At 42.2% G+C, this 11,631-nt stretch overlaps 1 long non-coding RNA gene across 1 annotated transcript; it reads left to right on the top strand.

The window, feature by feature from the left end:
• Nucleotides 1–4,698: 4,698 nt before the first annotated feature.
• LOC148113389 (uncharacterized) lies at nucleotides 4,699–8,113 on the top strand. The gene is made up of 4 exons (XR_015734481.1): nucleotides 4,699–4,766; nucleotides 5,774–5,970; nucleotides 7,049–7,181; nucleotides 7,651–8,113. It is a non-coding gene; the product is annotated as an uncharacterized LOC148113389 (long non-coding RNA).
• Nucleotides 8,114–11,631: the final 3,518 nt, after the last annotated feature.

Genomic DNA, 11,631 nt, shown 5'->3' with positions numbered 1-11,631 from the left:
AACATCGAGAGATCACCATGCAGCATGGAGTTGGACATGGGATCATTCTTCAGCATCGTGTCCTGGCAAACACTACAAGAGTTCATCCACACAATGGAGAAAAAACAACTCCAACCACAGAGGATCACTTTGAATGACTTTCAGGGACAAAACATCCCAGTGCTGGGAAGAGCAGCAGTGCAAGTTGCATTCAACAACTTTTGTGGACAATTGCCATTGACTGTAGTCAAAAACAACAGACCTAGTCTACTGGGTATCGAATGGTTTAAACCCCTGGGCTTAGGGGTAACTGGCATCCACAAGGTCCAAGGAAATAAGTTTGAGAGACTGCTCGTAGAATTTGGGGACATCTTTGACGGAAGCCTAGACAAGTATACAGGGAAACCTAAATCTTTTAACCTAGGTCCCAATGTTACCCTGATCAGGCTCAAGCCCTGAAGGGTTCCTTTTGCTCTCCGGCCTAAAATAGATGAGCAATTAGAGAAACTAATTGCCCAAGGTATACTGGAACCAGTTGACCACACCAAGTGGGAGACTTCAATAGTCACCCCAATTAAATCGGATGAGTCAATCCGCATCTGCACGGGCTACAAATGTACCCTGAAAAAGCGTTGCAACAGAGCGCTTACCTGGTACCAGTCGTACAGCATCTGCTGCACTCACTAGGCAATGGAAAGATATTTGCTAAATTAGATTTAGCACAGGCATACCAGCAACTGCCAGTAGATGCCACCACCATGGAAGCGCAAACCATTGTGATGTACTGTGGGACATTTAAATGCCACTGTCTGCAATTTGTGGTAAACATGGCACCAGGGTTATTCCAGAGCATGATGGAATGCCTCCTACAGAACATTCTGGGAGTGGTACTGTATTTTGATGATGTCCTCATGTTTAGAGACAACAAAGAACAACTGATCAGCCAGCTAAAAGAAACTTTGGGGTGGTTCCAAAAAAGGGGCCTCAAAGTCAAAAAAAGAGAAATGCAAAATAGGCATGCCACGAATTGAATTCTTGGGTTATTTAATTGATGGTTCAGGGACCCACCCCACAACAGTAAAGTCAAAGCAATCAAAGAAGCCCCCACCCCCAAGAACAAAACTGAATTCCAGGCATTCCTCGGGCTATTAAACTTTTATAGTATTTTTTTAAAACAGAAGGCCACCATTGCTGAAACTTTACATAGGCTGGTAGGCAAGATGGCCACATGGACCTGGGGACACAAGGAAGCTCATGCGTTTGCAGATGTTAAGGACCTGTTGTCACCAGATAGCGTCCTCATTCAATATAACGAGACTCTTCCCCTCTTGCTGACATGTGATGCTTCACCTTTTGGAGTTGGGGCTGTCCTCAGCCACTGGCTACTGAATGGAACTGAGGCCCCCGTTGCATTCTCCTCTAATACACTGTCACCTGCAGAGAAGAACTACAGCTATTTGGACAGGGAAGCATTGGCTGCTGTGGCGGGAATAAAGCGTTTCCATGAATATCTATATGGGAGGCCTTTTGAACTCATTAATGATCACAAGCTACTCCTAGGTATCATTGTTGAGGATCAACAAACATCAAACTTTATGTCCCCGAGAATTGCTAGGTGGTCAATTGTCCTGACAGCATATGACTATAGACTCTCGCATCAGCCCGGGAAAAGCATCACCAATGCAGACGCACTCAGCAGGTGTCCCCTTTCTGAGTTCGTCAAAGACCCTGCCCCCATCACAAACATTCTGCTCATAGATATCAGTGCAGCCAGCCCAGTCACCACAAACGAGATAGCAGAATATATGACGAAAGACAAAACATTGTCCCAAGTTTTGAACTGGGTGTTGAGGGGGTGCCACAAGGGAAAATGGGGGGATAGGGTGATTGTACCTCACTGCTTAAGGAAACAAATATTGGAAACATTGCATGTGGGGCACCCAGGCATTGTCCGAATGACAATGTCCATTAGCCTGGAGCTATATATGGTGGCCAGATATGGACAAGGATATGGCTACCTGCACACCATGCCAAGACTCCAGGCCAGCACCACCCAGGGCACTCATCAGGGAGTGGAAGAATCCAAAGGGAACACGGTCAAAAATACATATCGATTTTGCAAACCTGATGGGGAGGGACAAACCTTAATTGTTGTGGATGCATACTCCAAGTGGCTGGAGGTAGTTACAATGCTCACCTCAACCTCAGAAGCAACCATCAGAGCCCTGTGAAGGATTTTCACCACCCATGGGTTACCGTACATCCTGGTCTCAGACAATAGGGCTCAGTTTACAGCAAAACCATTTGAATCATTTCTAGTGGGACAAGGGATCAGGCATGCATTAGTCATAGTATTCAATCCGGCAAGTAATGGTCAAGCAGAACAAATGGTGCGATCAACCAAAGAAGCCCTAACCAAAATGGGCCCCGGGAATTGGCAAGAAAAAATAGACCAATTTCTCTTAGCCCAGCACATAACAAATTGAAGTCCAGCAGAGTTACTGATGGGATAGAAACTTAGGTCACAGTTAGATCGATTACACCCTCACTATCACCCAAATACCCCTTTAGAGTCAACCATACAGACCAGAGCATTCGGGGTGGGAGACTTGGTATATGCCCATAACTATGCAGGCTACCCCACTTGGCTTTGGGCAAAGATAGTTACAATTACCGGCACCAAGTCATAGCAAGTTGAACTTGAGGATGGAAGGGTATAGAGGAGGCACATAGACCAACTCCAGAGTAGAGTAAAAGAGTCGAGGCTAAGGCAGTTAGATGATCCCTTGTCCCAAATAGACCCCAGCCCAGTCAGAGAACCAAGCGATACTCCACCCCGAGGAGCATACAAAGCAACACCAAACAACAGTCAAAATGAACAACCAGCCCTATCTTCAATCAACACCGAGACCCTATTCTTACCACTGAGGGAGGCGCACGCACACTTATCTGAAGAAGCAAGAGTCCAGCGACGAGATCTGGGAACTAGAGAAGAATCGGCTGGGGCAGAGTCCACCACGCCCATGGAGAAGTTCCAGGAGGTTCCTTTTGAGGACTCATGAGAAGCAGCGGACCTGACTGCACAAGCCGCCGCAGCTGGAACAGGTGAACCACGCAGGTCTGGGCACACCCTCAAGCGCCCCGCCTACCTGCATGACTAAGTGGCTTAGAGCAACGCTGATTGGGTAAAAAGTTTCTAGGAGGGGAGGGGTGTTACGTATGCATGTACGAAGTACGGTATTTGCATACCCGCCACTGATTGGTCTAACTAGTGGCGGGAAAAATAAACTGCTGTCAGTGACAGGCAAGGTTGATGAAGCTCTTTAAAAAGGAAGCCCAAGCAGCCTGCCGGCGAGTCTGTCTGATCATGAGTACCAAATAAAGGTGCTGAAAGACTGTCCACATCCTGCCTCTTCATTGTGCCCCCTATCTTACATGCTCTAGCTCAAATGTTTTCCCACCTTGTACCAAGAAGGGAGGATAGGGTAGGGAGACTGGATAATGTTCTTGCAGTAGGAATGAATGAACTAGTGCCTCGTCAGTATGACCAGAAGTTACAGTTTAAAAGATAAAGGACTGATTTTGCTGTCACGAGAATGATCCAAAAAATCCCCTTCAATTTCAGTTCTTACAGGGCCATATAAAAGAGAGAAACCTGGTAGAAAGCTAGATATGATCTTCAAAAGTGATTGGGTGGCCTTTCCTTTAAAAAAAAAAACTTTATTTATACATTTTTTCTTCTTTAAAATACATAAATGCTTAATAAACAGTGTATTGTCTGGATCAATTTGTTTATACAAAGTATTAATAAAGTAGTAGTAAGAGTTACTTATTGTAAATATTCATTTTGTAAATGAAACACTTAGAATATATGTGATTGTGGAAAATAATTACCACAAGAAGAACCTGAAAGGTGAAATGGTGATAGACACATCCAGAGCTACAGAAAGAGAATGGATGAATGATAAAATGACAATTTATGTAATATGTTTGAATATTTTGCAGTTATGCAAGAATGAAGTACAGAATTTCTAGAAACCCGCCTCTTGCTGTCAAGACAGAGCATTGCTTTAAAAGATGAGATAAATAAAGACCAGGGGTGAAATCTACTTATCTTCCCTACTAGCTCGGAAGTGCACATGCCCCGCGCACGCGTGCACGTCATGTGTGTGCGCGGGCCCTCTGCACATACACAAACCCTTCTGCACATGCGCAGAGGGTAAAAAACAGGTTACTTGCTGGTTAAAACCAGGAAGTAATGACGACTGGACGGATGGGCGGAGCCTCGCCCTGCCATCGCTAGCGGTTCTCCGAACCACCCACTGCCATCGCTACAAGTACAGCCGAACTGGTCCGAACTGGTAGCATTTTAGCAAGTCCTTCTCAAGAAGCACTCAAAATATTTGCCATGTAAACTAAAACAAGCAAAGCTAATTAGAGAAAGCAATTCCAAACATATTTCTTCAGCTAGTTCTTCCTCACCTGAGGAACCTGCAAGTGAAGAGCAGTTTTCAGGCATTGTTCAGGGGGAAACAAAATAAGGGGAACAATGGGTTCTTGTGACCACAAACATATTGGAAATTATGTAAGATATCAACAGAAACATTGTTGCAATAAACTGTTACATATGATTTTCTTTTTGGTAATCTATGTCTCTTTTTTGGGGCCAATTTGTGGAACTAGACCAGGAAGAAGGAGGGCTTTCTGAACCATATAAAGGAGCATGTCTACCTTCCTTCTGGGGTATGAAGCTCTCCCTGAATTTCTGAATACCTACATCAAGAGAGGTAAGTTATATGCAATCCAACAATGAATTAGGTGAGCATTTTATAACACATTTGATTGATTTGCATTGGCAGAAACAGATTAATCCAACTCAATCAGTTTTATATCAAGAAATAAGTTATCATGGGTATCTTAAATAGGTTATGACATTTGTGAGGACCTGATGTTGTTGTTCAAATATTTAATGTATGCGTGGCATAATTTTTCATATATTTGTAACACAAATTGGTTCTTCCTTTCAGATATATGTTTGTCTTGAATTCCTAAAAGACTATATACTTGTGAACTTTATTCTATTTCCAGTTTTTATTCTTGCCATTAAGAAAGCTCAAGTGCCAAGAAAAATTTGTATATTCTTTGGCCTTGCTGAATACTTTTGTATACTTTTACTTACTAGTATTTTTGTGCTAGTAATTTTCTTGGGTATAATTCAGAAATTGGTTTGCTCTGGTGCTTCTGCAGTCATCCTATGTTCTTCTTGTTCATCGTCTCCCTAATGAATTAGGAGGTCCATTGTTTAGCTCTGATCTCTGCACTGACAATCATCTCTTTCTTAGTTCTTCCATCAACCATACAGAGAATAACGTAACTGAGTTTTTAAATAGAAATCTTACAAAGGTTACAGTTAGGAGAGTATGAAGCACTGCAAAATTAATACTTTATTAAGACAGCTGAACTTAGATCAAAATTTACTTTGCAAAATTTAATCTGCAATTACTATGTTTGGTATTTAAATCATAGAAGATGCACCCCTCAGCTCTTCCCTCCCTCTCTTTTCCTTCATTGCAATCACACTACGTACCACAACTTCCACATTATCCCAAAGCCTATTTATATGCACATTTTCATATGGTTTCCTTTGTGTATTTAGAGGACACATAGAGGAATCTTTTAACTCTAAGGTGTTTAAGTGTTGTTGAGAATAACTACTTGGGCATTAGACCACTTCCCTCCCTCTGGAGTTCCAGTAGTAGAAAAGTGCTTAAATATTTTGCAACTTTCTTTGCAGGAATCGGATCACACACAGAGAGACCAATACTCTTGAATTCTTCAATAAACTTGACTCTTAGTGAAGACTGACATTCAAAATGAACTGCAAATGGCTCTGGTTCCTGGCCATTGCTCTGATATTCGGATTTAGCTCTCTGGCAGATGCTAGAATACCCTTTAGACCTAGACCACCACCACGTAGACCACCACGTAAAGGTAAAGGAGTCCTTGCAGATTTTATCCCACTAGGTGTTGCTGACTCTAGGGGTGGGGCTCATCAAGAACCAATGAGCGAGCACTGTCCGAAGATGTTTCTGCAGTTATGTGGCGAGCATGACATCACAGAGCGCTGCTACCTCCCCACTGAAGTGGCACCTATTTATCTGCTTGCATTTACATGCTTTCAAATGGCTAGATTGGTATGAGCTAGAGCAAGGTTGGAAACCCATTGCATGACACTTGGATCTCAAACCAGTATCTTAACCACTGAGCCATTGCACAGTCCTAGACCAGCACATAAGCCAGCCAGCAATTCTAGATGTTTTTATAGCTTTGAGACTATTAAGGTGACCTCAATAGCTCATTCTGCAATTATGTTCCTCTTTCATAATATTTGAAAGCCATATGCCTACATGAATTGTCTCTATATTGTCTCTTATAGTCAGAGAAAAAATATGCCTAGAAAGCAGTAGTGACAGGATTGAATGTTATTCTTTATAGAAGAGTAAGAAAGCAGGGTAGTTATGTCACATTAGTCTTTGTGACATTGGTACTTCTGGAACTCAGAGGACTTGGGGTTTGGCCCATTGAATATCCTAATTGCTGATTAGTTATTTCAACATTCATGACAGTACAACCTAAAGCCAACTTGGGAATTAGTTCCTTTGGGCTTAAAAGGTAGAATAGCATAACTTCATTTGACCGAGAGCTGTCTCAGAGAGCAGATGTCGAGGACCACACTCCAAAAATGTGTAGAATCGGGACCGGGTGTGTGATGGTGGCTTTAGCTGTATTATTGTTTAATTTGAACTTTAAGTCTAAATATTCCTAAATATTCCTTCTCCAGCCTGATGCCCTTGAGGCGTGTCAATTCAGATGAGGCATTAGGTTCGAGGAGAGTGCTCTAGGCTTGGGTTGCACAAGTTCTAGAATACGCCTATAAAGTATTTTCACCTGGAAGATTTTAGTGGTATGACTGCCTGCCCATGCTTTTTTTAACTTATAGTTCCACATCAGTTTGTACTAAATACAAATTAAACCATCTCTATATACTTGAATTCTATACTTTTCTTAGGTGGGAATTGCAATGTACCTCCAAGAAGTAGAGTTGATTGTGGATATCCTGGAATAAGCAGACAAACATGTTTAAGAAAAGGATGTTGTTTCAGAACCAGGCCCGCGAATGCAAAATGGTGTTTTTATCGCAGGTAAGTAATACATTTCTATGGGACATTTATAGCCTTCTTGCAAAAAAAAAAAAGTATTTGCAAAGAGAGGAGACCAAGAAGGATGAAAATGGGTGCAATTAAAGACTTTGTTAGAGTGATCTCCTGCTACTGCCACCTGGTTTTCACGAGGCTAAGTGAGCTGATGCAGCTCACTAGACATGGATCCTCTTTGTCTGTCTTGAAATGTTTAAGCAGATGGAAGAAGTACATAGAAGTAGCTTCATTCTTTTTTCAAAGAAACAGCATAAACTGTAAGCCACCCAGAGCCATTCTGAAATGAGATAGACAACAGATTAGATAGACAGACAGACAGATAGATGATAGATCGATCGATCGATCGATCGATCGATCGATAGATAGATAGATAGATAGATAGATAGATAGATGATAGATAGATAGATAGATATGCAACAGCTTAACAGATTTCTTGCTTGTTCCTCTCCTTCAGATAATTATAACAAAATGGAACCTGGAATCAAAAATAATTTGAATGGAATGGAAATGGAAACAAGATGGACATGTCAACGGCATGACATATTATCTGCTGTTTATCTAATGTCTTGTAGCTTTTCTTGCAGGAGGTGAGATATAGTAGACATCACTTATTCAATAAATCATGTATCAGGAAATTCAGTTATCCTGCCAAAATATTTGGATGGGGACATATTGAAGAAGTATGGATACTTTCATACGGCTTCAGTAATTTTCCATATTTAAAGTATTCTGAAGACCTATTTGTTTACTGCAGCCTGGCTAAGCATTTCTGACAATCTCAGCTCCACGCCCTTATTGTTAAGCTTTGCTATCACTGTAAAATCTAGAAAAATGTCATACACAGCTCGTCTTTTCAGCAATATATGCATGAAACATATATGTGAAAGGTATTAAAACATGATTTTAAAAAGTCATAAGTTGCATTTTTCCATCTTTTTTAGCATACTACTAATTATTCTTAATTTTCCTCTGGTTTTGTCCCCATTTAGCTTAAAAATCTAGATAAATAAAAATGTAAATGTTCGTTTGTACATAACTGCACATCTCCAAAAGTTCTTCACCGATTGCTTTCAAATTTTGACACAACGTTTCATTCGACTCTGGGCATGTTTTTATATACCTATATTATATACATGTCACACCTGTGACAGGTAAAAACATGAAAAACATTGGAAAACATTGAAAGACATTGACAAACATTGAAAAACAGCACCATCTGCTGGACGTAAAACCAACATGGCAGCCTCCCAGCCCTGATTATGCTCAACAGATTTCTGCTCCTTTTATTTAGACTCTCCATATTGCTTCCAAGAAACTGCGCATTTGGAAGGCAGAGATGCCCGAGGGCCATATCCTGCCACCAGGCTCGGCAGGTAGGCAGCCGGCTCCCCGCCAGGAAGCCCTCACACCTGGCGCTTCTAGGGCTGGGCAGCGCCCACCCAAGCCTGGCTCTGACCTCCCGCTCCCCCAGCCACTAGCCTTGCTCACCGCTGCTGCCCATCCCCTTTGCCAGCCGCTCTCAGGGCTCCCTCCAAAGAACACCTGACAACGAGGCTGCCTGGATCTGCCGAGCGGGAACCCTCCATCCCTCACCTGGCCCGAATCACGCCTGGCCCAGTGCTACCACAGGCCCCGAGGTCATAAAGACCAGCTGCTAACCGGCGCTATGCGAATCCGGTCAGTGAGCAAGAGATGGAGGCAACTGGAGCCTCGGGGTCGCCTTTGACCAGTGCCGCCTTTGATTACCAGGTGGGCGCTCTGGCAGTTCACAGAGCCTACACGAAAATTTCAGCCTCTGGCAGAAAAGGGGCTCCGGGGAGGCTTCGTGGGGCAGAAACGGGCAGGAGGGAGGATGGCCGGCCCTCCTTCATTTCGCCTGGAAGAACGGGGGATTTAATCATTCCACTACCTTTGGCAGGCAGGGGAGGAGAACTGTGCAGCAGGGGTCCAGTGGGTGTGCGTGAATCCTGGCTTTGCCACTTTCTTCTTTCGGGCGGGAAGCCCCAAACCAGCCTCGAACCCCTGCTGCACCCCCTCCCTCCCTCCCTCCCTTCCCTTACCTTCCCTGCTATGTGTCTCCCCGTCGAGCCCCCAGAGAACATCTGTGTAGGGAGGACAGAGGGGGCCCCCGAGTTTCTGCTGTGGTGCGGAGAGCTGTGAAGGCTTGGCCTGAAAAGGTAAGGGTGATGGCGGGGGGTGCAGAAGAGGCTGGGCCAGAGACAGAGATAAACAGAGAGAGAGGGAGAGAGAGACATAGAGAAATACAGAGAGACGGGGGGGAAGAGAGAGACATATACAGAGATACAGAGAGAGAGGGGGGAAGAGAGAGACAGAGAAAGATACAGAGAGAGGGGGGAGAGAGAGACATAGAGATACAGAGAGAGGGGGAGAGAGAGACACACATAGAGAGATACAGAGGGGGGGAGAGAGACATAGAGAGATACGGGGGAGAGAGAGACATAGAGAGATACAGAGAGAGGGGGAGAGAGAGACACATAGAGAGATACAGAGGGGGAGAGAGAGAGACACATAGAGAGATACCGAGGGGGGAGAGAGAGAGACAGAGAGAGATACAGAGAGAGGGGGAGAGAGAAAGACATAGACATACAGAGAGAGCAGGAGAGAGAGACACATAGAGAGATACCGAGGGGGGAGAGAGAGAGACATAGAGAGATACAAAGAGAGAGGGGGAGACAAAGAGGGAGGATTTTGTGGTTCCCATTGTTTTTTAGCAACCGGTTCTCTGCCCTAATCACCAGCTGGGTAGGCGTGGCTCGGGGGCTGTCATGTGACTGATGAAAGTGAGTGAGGTCGAGTTGGCCACGCCCACCAAATATTCGTGGAAAGTTTGGAACTTCAGCCTCGCTCTTTTAGCCCAGTGGTAATTTTCCATATGACTGGGACATGGTCATTTCTCACAAGTTATCTTGTAGTTTCTGTTTGCTATCTTCACAGTTAAGCTTTGCTATAATTGGTTGCATTTCTCTTGTTGATATTCCTAATGCTTGTTCTACTCTTGGTTCTTACTGCCATTTAGGCATCATCCTATATGTTGTTTTAAACATGCAGCTAGCAGGAACTAGCTATATACGTTTCATGTATCTGAGTCATAGAATCATAGGCCTGGAAGAGGCCTTGGAGGTCTTCTAGTCCAAATCCTGCCATGACAGGAGTACTTTTTCAAGTGCCTTTGATTTTTTTCAGGCCTCAAGATCTTTGTAATCAGTACAAGTATAAATTGAAGAAATAACTTGAATCAAAACAATTTCTGATTCAGAAATTTACTCACATTCACCTTACCAAAAGATGAAGAAAAGATCAGTTGTGATTGAAGTACTAATAAATAATGTTGTTCAAAAAGTGAGTTCAGATTTGAAGAAGATTGGATGAAATCTAAATCAAATGGACTTTCACAATTGGCTCACTATCTTAAAAAATGTAATTTAGATCAGAAAATTTGGTGGCGGTATAGACTTGTACAGATAACTTATAATCAAATTAAATCAATGATTCAAATTAAATTGATTAGAATAAAAACACAATTCAAATACTAAAGAAGATATTTTGAAACAAATATTAAAATATCACAGAAATTATTCTGGGAAATGAAAGACAGAATTCTGGGCTCTTCTTGAATGACCACTATTGGATATAACATCTGGTCTTGCTGAATTTGATTTGGTTTTAGAAGCTGGAAGTTTGCTATATCTCAAAAATATTGTTGTAACCTGAAACAGACACAAAAGATTCACCAATATTAGTTCATTTAGGATTTGGTTTTTTTATTTAGCATGACTAAATCAGAAGTAATTTTTTAAAATATATATATATAAAAAAACAAGAGCCTTTCTAGTAGAGGTGTCTCTACTAGATGTGTGGTGTCTGGTGTCTGGATTGATGCAATTTTCTTGGAAGTATGATAGAAGTGATTCACTACTGCTTTCTTCTGGAAATTTTTTAAATTATTATTTCATAGTTCAGCCTATAGCTCTGGATACCAAGAAAATGTTCCCTTCAAATAATGACCAGGAAGAACTTTGCAATAATTTCAGTTCCACCTTTGGCCAATTGATTAATCATAATGAATCATCAACTGCCATTTTGTTTGTACTAAACATCCCAAATATATTTGCTACTTATTACACCATCTTAAATATATACTGCTCAAAAAAATAAAGGGAACACAAGCAGAAGACATCCGAGATCTGAATGAATGAAATAGCCTTATTAAATACTTTGTTCGTTACATACAGTAGTTTTGTATTCCCTTTAGTTGTTTGAGCAGTGTATAAACTACTGTATGTAAAGAACAAAGTATTTAATAAGGCTATTTCATTCATTCAGATCTCGGATGTCTTCTGCTTGTGTTCCCTTTATTATTTTGAGCAGTGTATATTTCCACTAAGTATAAATGTATATAATTTAAACTGTGTTC

This window comes from Pantherophis guttatus, chromosome 5 (assembly GCF_059756535.1).
Source record: "Pantherophis guttatus breed Tessera chromosome 5, ASM5975653v1, whole genome shotgun sequence".
NCBI classification, from domain to species: domain Eukaryota; kingdom Metazoa; phylum Chordata; class Lepidosauria; order Squamata; family Colubridae; genus Pantherophis; species Pantherophis guttatus.
The sequence above is the reverse complement of the archived record's forward strand: the minus strand, read 5'-3'. Positions and strand labels throughout refer to the sequence as shown.